This window comes from Coenobita brevimanus, chromosome 63 (assembly GCF_032717465.1).
Source record: "Coenobita brevimanus isolate Jiangsu-jjx chromosome 63, ASM3271746v2, whole genome shotgun sequence".
Taxonomy (NCBI): Eukaryota; Metazoa; Arthropoda; class Malacostraca; order Decapoda; family Coenobitidae; genus Coenobita; species Coenobita brevimanus.
Window position 1 is genome coordinate 29449273 of NC_137016.1, and position 11788 is coordinate 29461060.

Genomic DNA, 11788 nt, shown 5'->3' on the forward strand with positions numbered 1-11788 from the left:
TTACGGGTACCGAAAGGCATGACTGTGATCTGCGAGGCCGAGGTCCACCACCTCCTGAAAGTGTTTTACGGGTACTGAATGGCAAGTGATCTGCATGGCCGAGGTCCACCACCTCCTGAAAGTGTGGGAGTAACCCTGCACCGCAATATATTTCATAATGACTCTTATTTGGTAGATTGAAATATGCATATAGAATTTTTTTTTGTCGGAGTGGAATGAATGATTGAGCTGAGATTCTTAATACGTCATCTATGAAACCTGGACGTGATCTCGACATGTGAGAACACAAATCAAACATACTACCATACTGCGTTCTCTGATATGACTGCGTCCATGTAAGACTGAGCTTAGAGCTAATGTATATTATTCACAGACGTACACAGGCATACCATAATGTAATCGTTACAAAAACGGAAAGAACAGAGTTAAGTATCAAAAGAATGAATAAGAACTGAGGAACCTGGAGGAAAGACAGACGTAAGTAATTTGTATTATCAATATCGTTAGAAGGTATAAATTGTCCCGGGCAGATCACATCTCCAGTAGAACTGAATAGAAGGACATTTAAGTGAACCGATTGGCAGCCCAGGGATGAAGTGAGAGGAATAAGCAGACAGAAAGGTAGGGGGTGAAACATAGTAAATTTGTTGGAGGGGGATGGAACAAGCTAACAATCAGCTGATCATAGTAGAGGAAGTTGGAAAAGATTATTGTCACATGAACTGATGATGATGAAGACTCATTATTTTCTTAATTGTCACTGTTCCCTGCTCCAGCTGGGTGGTGCCATAAAGCAGGAGGAAGCTACCTCCTTAGCTGACATCCATCGTTATGTACAGTATATCATATTCTGCATATTATTATACTTGACCATAAAATAAGCCGTAAATATCCAAAAGCAGGCCTTGCTGATCGTTTTACTTTTTTGCTTATTATAACTAGCTGCGTTCATGTGTACATTAACAGCTTAGTTCAGATTTGCTTTCTTCCATCCATACCTGTCACCCTCCTGGACACGCTGCCTTTATTACAGTAATATATTAAAGCTTGTGCTGCTCCATTACCCAGCTTGATGTGTGTATTTGTGTGGGGCTTTGCGAACTTAACGCTTGTGTTGCCTTCGAAGTTTTATTAATGACAATTTTACTCAGAGAACAAGATCTGCTATAAAATGTACCCCGCACATTGCTGGCTACTAAACCAATGTGGAACTGTCGGCAACTCCTGGTGAACAGCCCCCACCCCTGACCACACCAGCAATACGGACTCACTCACCCAACACCCCAAACACTGAACTAACTCAAGCAAGAAGGGCACACATCAGACTATAACATAATACGAAATTATTAATATAAGTCAGTAGGGATACACATAACGCTGTTTAACCAACTGAGGTTGGGATATATCTTCCACTTTATTCTTGACATTTCTGGACGAGTTTATTGATGTCAAGATTAATTTTATAAACTGGAGGAGTTAGATAACCTAAATAAACCCTTTCAGCACGAGGCGCCTTTTCTAAGTTTAATAAAATAGTCTATCAAAATAAGGATAAGCTGATAAGGACGTCACCAGGAGTCTGGATGTAATTATTTTAGAACATATAAAAGAACACGGTGATACAAGATATATTTTAAGTTCTGTAATTCTTTATTGATGTAGCAAATTTATTTTTAGCAGAAATGTCTCAAGCATGCCACGTTTGTGATTCTCCAAGCATCCATCTCATCAGATTCACAGCAGTACAAGTGTAATTGCTTCAGCGTTATGCTTTTGTGATCAGTACTTTCAGATTGCTAAAATACTGCCTTTTGTAAACTCAGGTAAATAATACACTTTAATTAGCTCATTAATTTATACATGGCACAGTAATAGACGATCGTATTAACAGCCAGATTCTTGCAGTGGAAGCGGGCTTGTATCCCTTTCATTCTTTACGAGATATCTGGTATAATATTCCAAGTTAGGAGAGAGAGTATGCACAAATAATACGGGGAAAAAAAGTTCACAAAATAGAATCCAAATCGTCACGTTACTTTATGAATGTCGTATTAATTTTTTATCCATTCATTTATAATTTGGCCCACTCGAAATTCTGAATTCTTCGGGGTTTATCGTTTTCTGATAGCTAGTCCTTCTCCATCTCTCTCTCTCTCTCTCTCTCTCTCTCTCTCTCTCTCTCTCTCTCTCTCCATATATCACCCCTGTACAATCGTTTGTTCCTTTCGTCTTCCCTTCTCCCCTCTTTCCATCTCAGTAACGAAGGATAAACTATCGCTACAAATATCAGAGTTTTCTCCCCTCTTTCACACACACACACACACACACACACACACACACACACACACACACACACAAAGAGAGAGAGAGAGAGAGAGAGAGAGAGAGAGAGACCGACCGACCCTGAATGTAGCTCTTCATTCATGAGTTTGATAAAATTTCATTGATGATTCCAGTTGAAGAGGAAGAAACTGAGATACGGTGGTGAATGGCAACGAGAATATATGCGTGTTTTATAGAATTCATCTTGCACACGTTTTTCATTATGGACGGGAAACTCTGCCAGTACATGTTCAAGCAATATTTCGTGGATTGTGAGGGGTAACTGGACTAGTGACCAATTCCCCAGATGCTTCTTGTACGTGTGTAGTTGAGGCAGGCTTAGTAGTACATGTGGAAGAGTGTTTTGTTAAATCTGCAGTATTTTTGAATGAAAGAATGTATATCTCCGGGGGAACCTGGGTATGGTAAGAGCATTATTGAACACATATTTACGGATGTAGTATCTCACTCAGTCACTACAACAGAGCTTAGAAAATGAATGAAAATGATATATGTACTTCTTGATTTGCATAAAGATGGACATGGAGTAATGTATATTTCTGCTCAGTAATTGTATTAGGAAGCGTAAAACATAAACCTGAGGGCAGCTTTTAAGCCACAGCTGAGAGCCACATCAGGCACAGGGAGCAGCCAAGAACAGGGACAGATGAAAGACCAGGGTGCTGTGCTGGGGGAGGGGAAGGGACAGGGGCGGAGGAGAAGAACGAGGGAAAGGGAAAGAGACGGGAAAGTATAGTGAGCAGCAGTGGGAGGGGGAAGATAGGACAAGGGGAAGGGGGTAGAGGGGAAGGGGATTGAAAAGGGAGGACCGTTGTAATGAAGGGACTGAAAGGGGGAGGGAGGAGAGAAGAGGCCAAGGGAAAGGGAGGGGACAGGTAAGGGAAGCCTGTAAGGGAAAATGAAGGAGGGAAAGCGGGAGATCTTAGGAGGGAGAGAGGAGAAAGGAAAAACCGTGGGGATGGGGATGGAAGAGGGGAGGGGAATGGGAAGGCAGTAAAGGAGGAGGTAAAGGGGGACGGATGGAAGGGGATTCGTTCATTTGGCTTTCCCTTCAATTGTTTCCTGCACCCAACGACGGCCACAACTTGCCTGTCACGGTCGGCTAAATTGTTCAGGGAAACTATATTAACTTTATTTTCTAGCCACAATGGCAACAGTGTCTTAGGCTGTGTTACTGTTATTTTGTATGTCAAATAATCCCTTCAGCCCAAGGACGTCGTTTTCGTTTTCTTACTAACGTCAGACAGTTCTGTTCAAAATACGAGGCTCCTCCTCCTTAGTGAAGGTGTCAGTAAGGGCATGTTCACTCTCTCTCTCTCTCTCTCTCACACACACACACACACACACACACACACACACACACACGCACGCACACACACACACGCACACACACACACACACACACACACACACACACACACACACACACACACACACACACACACACACACACACACACACACACACACACACACACACACACACACACACACACACACACACACACACAGCCTCCTCACTGACACTTCGCCACGACAAACTCCTCCCACTCCACCACACACACTACACCCTCCACTACACATACACAGCGCCTCCCACTTCACATACACAACGCACCACCCCCCGCAACACACACACATCGAGGCCAAAGACACATAAAGTTTGACAAGGCCATTATACTCTGGTGCAGGTCCGGCCTCTCCAGTGGGTAGGGTGAGTCATGCCCCGAGTGGAGTCAAGTGAAGCCGGTCGGAATCAAGAGTAATACAACCACTCTTCCAGTGCGGGATTACAGCTGGGCTCGATCATGGGACATTAACCTTTTCGGTCACCGAAAGTATTTATTGTATATAATTCTTGCAGTCTCCAAGCGATTTCATTTGGGTTTGTGAGTTTTTTAGCTGAATATAAGTTTGACTGAAGGCTAAAATAACTCCGAGTGCAGTCATTAGTAACGATGTATTTGAAATAATATTAAATCATAAGGGTTACAATAACCGTTTCTGATGAGATTGCTCAAGTAAAAAAAACTAGAGTTTTGTTGCATAGGATAATAATAATAAAAAAGAGGCCTTACAAAATCTATCAAAGGTTCTAGAGACATGTAAAATTTTTATTTTTTTTATTTTTTTGGCAAATCAAGGTATTGTAATAATGGCGTATAATTTACCTTAACTTCCCTTAACATGGAAAAGAATTCAAGGATCTCGTAAAAATTTGTCCGAAATTGTTGATTTAGCAGGAGAAATGAAAATTTCACTCGTATCTGGGTCATCTGATATACTTTGTAAGGACTCATTATTGGATTAATCTCTGCAAATAATTATATATATATATATATATATATATATATATATATATATATATATATATAAGGAATCTTATCGTCAGAAACGTTTATTGAAAATCTTATAATAAAAACCTAAAATATATCGTTACTAATGAATTCACTTAGACGTACAGTCTGCTGCCAGGTTTCAAAAGTTTTCTGCTCTTCTCTTCTCAGTTGAGATCGAATAGGCTATAGACGTTCTCAAAATCAAATCCCTTCGTTCTTTACCTTACCCTCAACATTTCCACCAAGTTTGGTGTAAATGGGATAAAAACTAGTTGACCTTGCTCAACAAAAATCTAAATACCTCTGTGACCTTCGCGCTGGAGTTTGTTGTCAAAGACAGGAAGAAAATTCAAGGGAAGAACCTCGATGCTTCCTTCAAATTTGGTTAAAGTCTGATGCAAACTGAGTTAACTTTGTTTTCACATACACACACACACACACACACACACACACACACACACACACACACACACACACACACACACACACACACACACGGAGGGAGGGAGGGCAAACAGATAAACACCATATATCAATATGGACAGTCACCCACACTCCCCTACCCTTCGAGGGAACTGTGTTTACCTCCTTCATTTTCTGTCGTCTTCAGGGTTTCTTTATTTTCTCCTTCCTCTCCTCCTTCCTTCCTTTCTTCAATCCTTCATTTTCTTTCCTTCCTTCATTCCTTCCATCCCTCCTTCCTTCCCTCCTTCATTCATTCATTCATTCATTCTCTTCTTCTCATCCTTCCTTCCGTCCTTCTTTCCTTCCTCTCATCCTTCCTTCCGTCCTTCTTTCCTTCCTCTCATCCGACCGTCCTTCCTTCTTTCCTTCCTCTCATCTGACCGTCCTTCCTTCTTTCCTTTCTCTCTTCCGACCTTCCTTCCTTCCTTCTTTTCTTCCTTCATTCCTTCCTCTCTCCCTCCCTCCCTCCCTCCCTCCCTTCCTTCCTTCCTTCCTTCCTTCCTTCCTTCTCTCCTTCCGACCTTCCTTCCTTCTTTCCTTCCTCTCTTCCGACTTTCCTTCCTTCCTTCTTTTCTTCCTTCCTTCCTCCCTTCCTTCCGTCCGCCCGTCCTTCTTTTCTTCCTTCAAACCCCTATCCCATAACGTTTCCCTTGTCACTTCTTTCTTTCTTCATTTGTTTGCCATTATTCCTTCATTCATATCCCTCATCCTTCCATTTCTTTCTTTCATTTACTTCTTTCATCTGATCATTTACTCTTCCCCCATTTTATCATTTACCTTCTTCATTTGCAATCTTTCCTTCAACTGATTTATTCACTTCTATTTTCATCCTTCATTTATTGAGTTACTTAACTTTATTTTTTCATTCAGTCTTTTCATTTCATAAATTTCTTTTCTTCATTGAGCTCCTTCATTGCTTTATTCACTTCCATCATGTACTTTCTTCTTTCCTTCATTCACATCGTGTCCTCATTTACTTTCCTTCTTTTCATCGGTTAGTAATTACTTTCCTTCATTTCCTTCATTTTTTCCTTATTCACTTCCATTGGTTGCTTTCCTTCTTTCCATTATTCACTTTCCTTCATAACTTAATTCCTTCCCTTACTCCGTGCTTCATTCACTCATTTACTTTCCTTCATTTTTTCTTCGTTCACTTCCGTATGTTGCTTTCCTCCAGTCCTTCATTCGCTTCCTTTATTTATTTACTTTCATCCACTTCCCGTATATGCCTTCATATCTTCATTCATTTTTACTTTTGATTACTTCATTCAATAGATTCTTTCATTCACGCCATTTTTCGTTCCTGCGTTGATTCCTTCTCTTGTTTCTTTTTTTTTTTTTAGTTCCTTATGTCCTTAATTTACGCCTAGTTTTATCTCTTTTTCTTTAATTTCATTTATGAGGTCTCTGCTGTATTTCTTGGTCCCTTTAGTCATGTCTTAATATTCACTTCTGTTAATATTGTTTCCTTCATTCTTTCATTCCATCGTTCTCCTTTAGGTATTGGCTCCATCTGTCATTCCTTCGCCCACGATTCTGGTCTTCAATATGCTCTTGCATTTTCTGTCATTAATTTGGTCATTTAGTTATTGGTCGATGGGGACGTTCACTATCGACTCGCTGGATGTAGTGCTACCACCAAGTGACCACACTGAGTGACAAGCCGATTGCTTTCCTGTAACCTAGAAAGCCATTTACTGCGCTGGATGGTAACAGAATAGCGAATAAATGCGCGCCTTGGAGGTTTGTGGGATAGATACTTCAACTGGATGTGGCCCATGAGACCTTACATCTGGGGGATGGTTAGGGCTTATTGATAACATAAGTCACTCAGGGAGGAGCGAGTGTTCACTCACGACATAAATGTGTGGAATATGTCCTGGACTTCTAAGTTCTTGATGGAGCAGTGAGAGATCAGGTGAAAGGTAAGTAGTTACCGTTCCTTTTGCAGTACCTTCGTTCACGCTTATTTTAATGTTGTTCAGTCGTTCTTTAGATAATCAGGTCCATTATTCATTGGTTCCAGTTGTAATGTTACCTTTTAACCAAACCTCTTCATATCAATTCCTTCAACCCGATAATCTTTTTGTCACTGTTGTTTACACTAGACGATATTATTCAGCATAAGAAGGACGCCTTGCAGTGACAGCGATAATGACGGCTATATTATAACTCCTCCAGTTCGAAAAGTCTAGGTTGAGTATGGCTGTATTACACTGACAGGAATAAAACAAAAATATCATGTTCAGGTTGTCAGCCCTTCTTTACGATAACGTCTTTGTATTCTATTTTTCGAACACCAGACCGTTATACTGTAGTTAGCTCAGGAGAGATTTTTCTAATTAAGGGGTTAAGTCCTGCCCTTATTCAATTCTTCAGTCTGATGACGTACTTTATTTCGTTCTTGCTGTCTCCAAACGATGTTGATCAAGTTAGAAAAGATTTAAAGTCGCGAAGGGGTACTTAAAGATATACCGAACCCTTTCACCTCGAAAATGTTCCTCTGACCTGAGCAAAATCGTCTGGTGGCAGCAAGAATATAACAGAAAAGATGTCAGGAGCGTTTAGAGGTTAACACTTTCACTACAGGAGGTCTCCCATAGGACACAAGTACATCAAATCATCTTCCGGTACCTAGAATAAAAAGTACAAAGTCTTCACCATACAGTAGCATTGAATAATGCAGCAGTCCCTATTATTCACTATTTCTTCATTCTTTCCTTTCCATTTGTATTTTCACCTTTCACATACTTTATTCAGTGTCAGAGTAACCCTTTCAGTACGGTAACGTTTTTATGCTTTACTGATGGTGCCAGGAGGTGATTTTATTCAGCTCAGGAGAAGCTTTTATTAGGGAAGGGGCTAATGAAGGCTATATGAAAATCGTCCAGTTCGAAACGTCTCTCCAGAGCTGAAAGAAATCGTCTGGTGGGGGCAATCCTTGGATATAAAACGCGTCATTGGACTGAAAGGGTTAACAGTGAAGTGGTCCTTTTTCTTTCCAGTTTTTTAAATTTTTTCCAAACTTCCTCTTGTATTTTCTTACCACCAATTTTCCGATACATTAAACCCCTAATCCTGTAACATATTTTGAGGTACTTTTCATGATATCATCACACGGATTTATGGGGCTCGGGATTTTTTGGTACTTTTCATGCCATCATCGAACGGATTTATGGAACTCGGGATTAAATATGTCGAGCCGAAGGGGTTGGATATAGCACTGATAAATCCCTTCAGTGTCTAGAGGTCTTTCCACAAGCTGAATAAAATCGTCTGGATGAAGCAAGAATAGAATTAAATATATGTTAATGGACGGAAGGGGTTAATATCAGTCCTCTTTTAACTTTCTGAGGATTATGGTCATCAAAATTAAAGTTTCTCTGCCTTTGCTTTATCTGATTTCAGTGTGTCTTATTTTTGGTCCCTCTCTCCCTCTCTCTCTCTCTCTCTCTCTCTCTCTCTCTCTCTCTCTGCATATTTTCTTCAAACTTCTACATGTTTTCACGGTCACTTTTCCTCATTTTCACGTTCGGCCTCATAAATCTTTCTTTTGCTAATATTCCATCTTTCTGTATTTTTATTCCTGTCAACCATTTTTCAGGAGAACTTTTTTTTTTTTTTTAACCTGTAATTTCGTTTACCACATTTTCATTAATTTTTATAACTTTTTAAAAATTACTTTCAATACCTGACTTGCATTTCCTTACAAGAGAGACGCCTCCTTTTCTTCAGCTTACTATGCCCATGAATCCAGCCTTGAATCCTGCCTCATCTCATTCCCGTCAGACCTACCTGTCTCAAAATTTTCATTACCTAACTTTCATTTCCTTCCAAGAGTTACTTCTGCTAACACTTCTCCAAAGTCTCCTTCCTCTTCCTTTTTTTCCTCCTTCTTCTTCCTCATCTTCCCTGCCCCTCAATCCAGTTCTCTCCCATTCCAGACCAAACTTAACCTCTGCAGCCCAATTTTTTTTCTCAAGCTGAAGTTGGGCAAGTTGAGTTAACCCCGCCTCATTCAGAAGACTGGCCCTAATGAGTCAAGTTGGTCTAAGCTGATAAAGAAATGGCATTGCACAGATAAAGGCTAGGGCAGGGGGGAGTGGGGAGGAGGGTAAAGGAAGAGAAGAGGGGGAAGGGGAAGAGTTGGAAAGGGGGAAGGAGGGCGGGGGGGACTCTCCAAAACGGTAGGGAGGGAAGGGAACGTGGGTGATTTCGATGTGGGAGGGAAGGGAGGATTCCTGAAAGGGGAAGATAAGTGGTTTGGAGAGTGAGAAGGGTAGGGGAAGAGAGGGCTCTGGGGAAGGTAGGGAGGAATTTTTATAGTGGTAAAGGAGGGAGGAGTGTGGGATGGAAAGGGGAGGTGTTTTGAAAGGAATAACGCAGGGAGGGAGACGAAGTGGAAGAATGAATTTGGAATGAGAGAGAGAGAGAGAGAGAGAGAGAGAGAGAATGAGAGAGAGAGAGAGAGAGAGAGAGAGAGAGAGAGAGAGAGAGAGAGAGAGAGAGAGAGAGAGATGGGAAGGGGAGGATTCAAGGAAAGGAAGGGGAAAAGTAATTGGGAGAACAGTATTCCTCTTACCCGTCTTCGCCCTGGAGGGGCTCATGGACGGGTACTGTTTTCATACGGTTTCTCTGTTTGTTTGTTTGTCTGATTGTCTATCTGTTAACAACTTTATGCGAGAACCACTGGCGCGATTTGGACTAAAATTACGGGGATGATGGGCTATGACCAACCTGATTAAATTTTGAGCCAAATTGGGCCCAGGCCCAGGCTGTAGGCCCAAAAAATGTTTTTAAAAAATATCGCCGCAACTCCTTTCAAGTTCGTCATATCGACATGGGACGAAAGCCTAAAGGAGTACATCTTCCAAAATCTGCATCCTATAACATGACTCGTTACATCAGGGGGGTCACTCCAGTTTGCAGCGGGGGGGTCAGTGTCAGGTGGGTCGGGTCAAAAATTTGAAATGGGCATATAATTATCAGTTTTCACCCGATTTATTCTAGATTTGGTATGTGACATCTAGCACTAAATATCCTGCTGTGTTTATGTCAGCACTAAAATGACTGCCGGGGACGGGTTTGCCGTGCCTTGACACCGGTTCTTGTTAGTTCATGTACGGACATACTTTAATTGATTTTACTGGTACTTCTATCTAGCTATCGTATATTCATAGTCTCTGCTTACTTTGTTAGTGGACAGTCTTCTTAGTGTCATGTTACTCGTATCAGCTTCCAAGGCCGCCAACCATCTCTTCCTTAACATTACCTTTTGCGTTCCCATTCCCTCATGTCTTTACATGACGCTGCGTCGTTGTTATGCCCTTCAGTACGGTGATTTATTTTTATCATTGATGTCACCAGATGAAGTTAGAAAAATTAGGACAGACTATTGGTGACGGAGGGGTAATGTAGGCATCTAAATATACCAGTTCAGTAAGTCTCCCTGTAGCTGAAGAGAATCGTGATGGCAATAATATAACAAAATACGTCCACCCAGTGAAAATGCGAAAATAACTTTAAAAAAAAGTAACTTAAACATTATAGCAGAAAATGTCATACTGTAACAAACCTAATATATCAACTAAACAAAGGCGACTGCAGCAATATCCGATTCTTTTACCAAGACGAGAAGATATCCTATTAATACTGATTCAAGATTACCTCGCTGAGACGAAGATTTTTATGGTCACTGTTGGCGTGTGTCTATAACTGTAATTTCTAGGCAACTGTGCAACTACATCTATATTTTGCATGTGTTTGTCTCTCTCTCTCTCTCTCTCTCTCTCTCTCTCTCCTGGCCATCATTTCCTCCCCAGCCCATTTCCTCCCTCATGCACTTTCCGCCCTTTTATTGCTTCTTCATTTTTTTTTCTCCCTCTTGCTGCCCTTCTCTCTTACTTCTCCTTTCCCTTTCCTCCTTCGTCTCTCTCTCTCTCTCTCTCTCATTTTCTACATACCGGTAATTCTTTTCTTGTTTATCGCAAATGACAGTAATTTAAAGATTATAATTCAGGTAACAGTTAAATACTTAATTCTTATTATCCTTGTCTTTCCTAATTTCGCTTCTTAATAAAAACTATTCTTGCTTCCAACTCTCCTCAGTATTTTTTCCTTCCTCTCTCTCAGTCCATTACTCTCTCTCTCTCTCTCTCTCTCTCTCTCTCTCTCTCTCTCTCTCTCTCTCTCGTCTTCTCTTCTTTTTTCCTTTTTGTCTTCTCTCGTCTCTTCAGCTTGCTTTTACACACCCACCTTCCTCTCTCTAATCTCTTTTCTCTGTCTTATGCCCTTTGTTCCTCTTTTCCCCCTCGCTTCTCAAATCCTCGTCTTTTCTCACATATGCCTTTTCGCCTCATTTCTTTCCTTTCCTCATTTTAATTTGTCATTTTCTAACTTCATTTTCCTCCTCTCTGCTCTTCCTCTTGTTCTCTTGTAATGCCCACCTCACCTAGCTTCCTCCCGCCTTCCTTTCCTGCCTTCCATCCTCTTCTATTCTCTATTTAATTCTGCTCTGCTTTGCTGTTCTCTTCTTTCAACTTTTCTCTTCTCCAGTGCTTTCCTCTCATCCCATCCCCTCTCCTCTCCTCTCCTCTTTCCCTTGGTCTCCTCTCTTCTCTTCTCCTCTCTTCTATTTTCTCC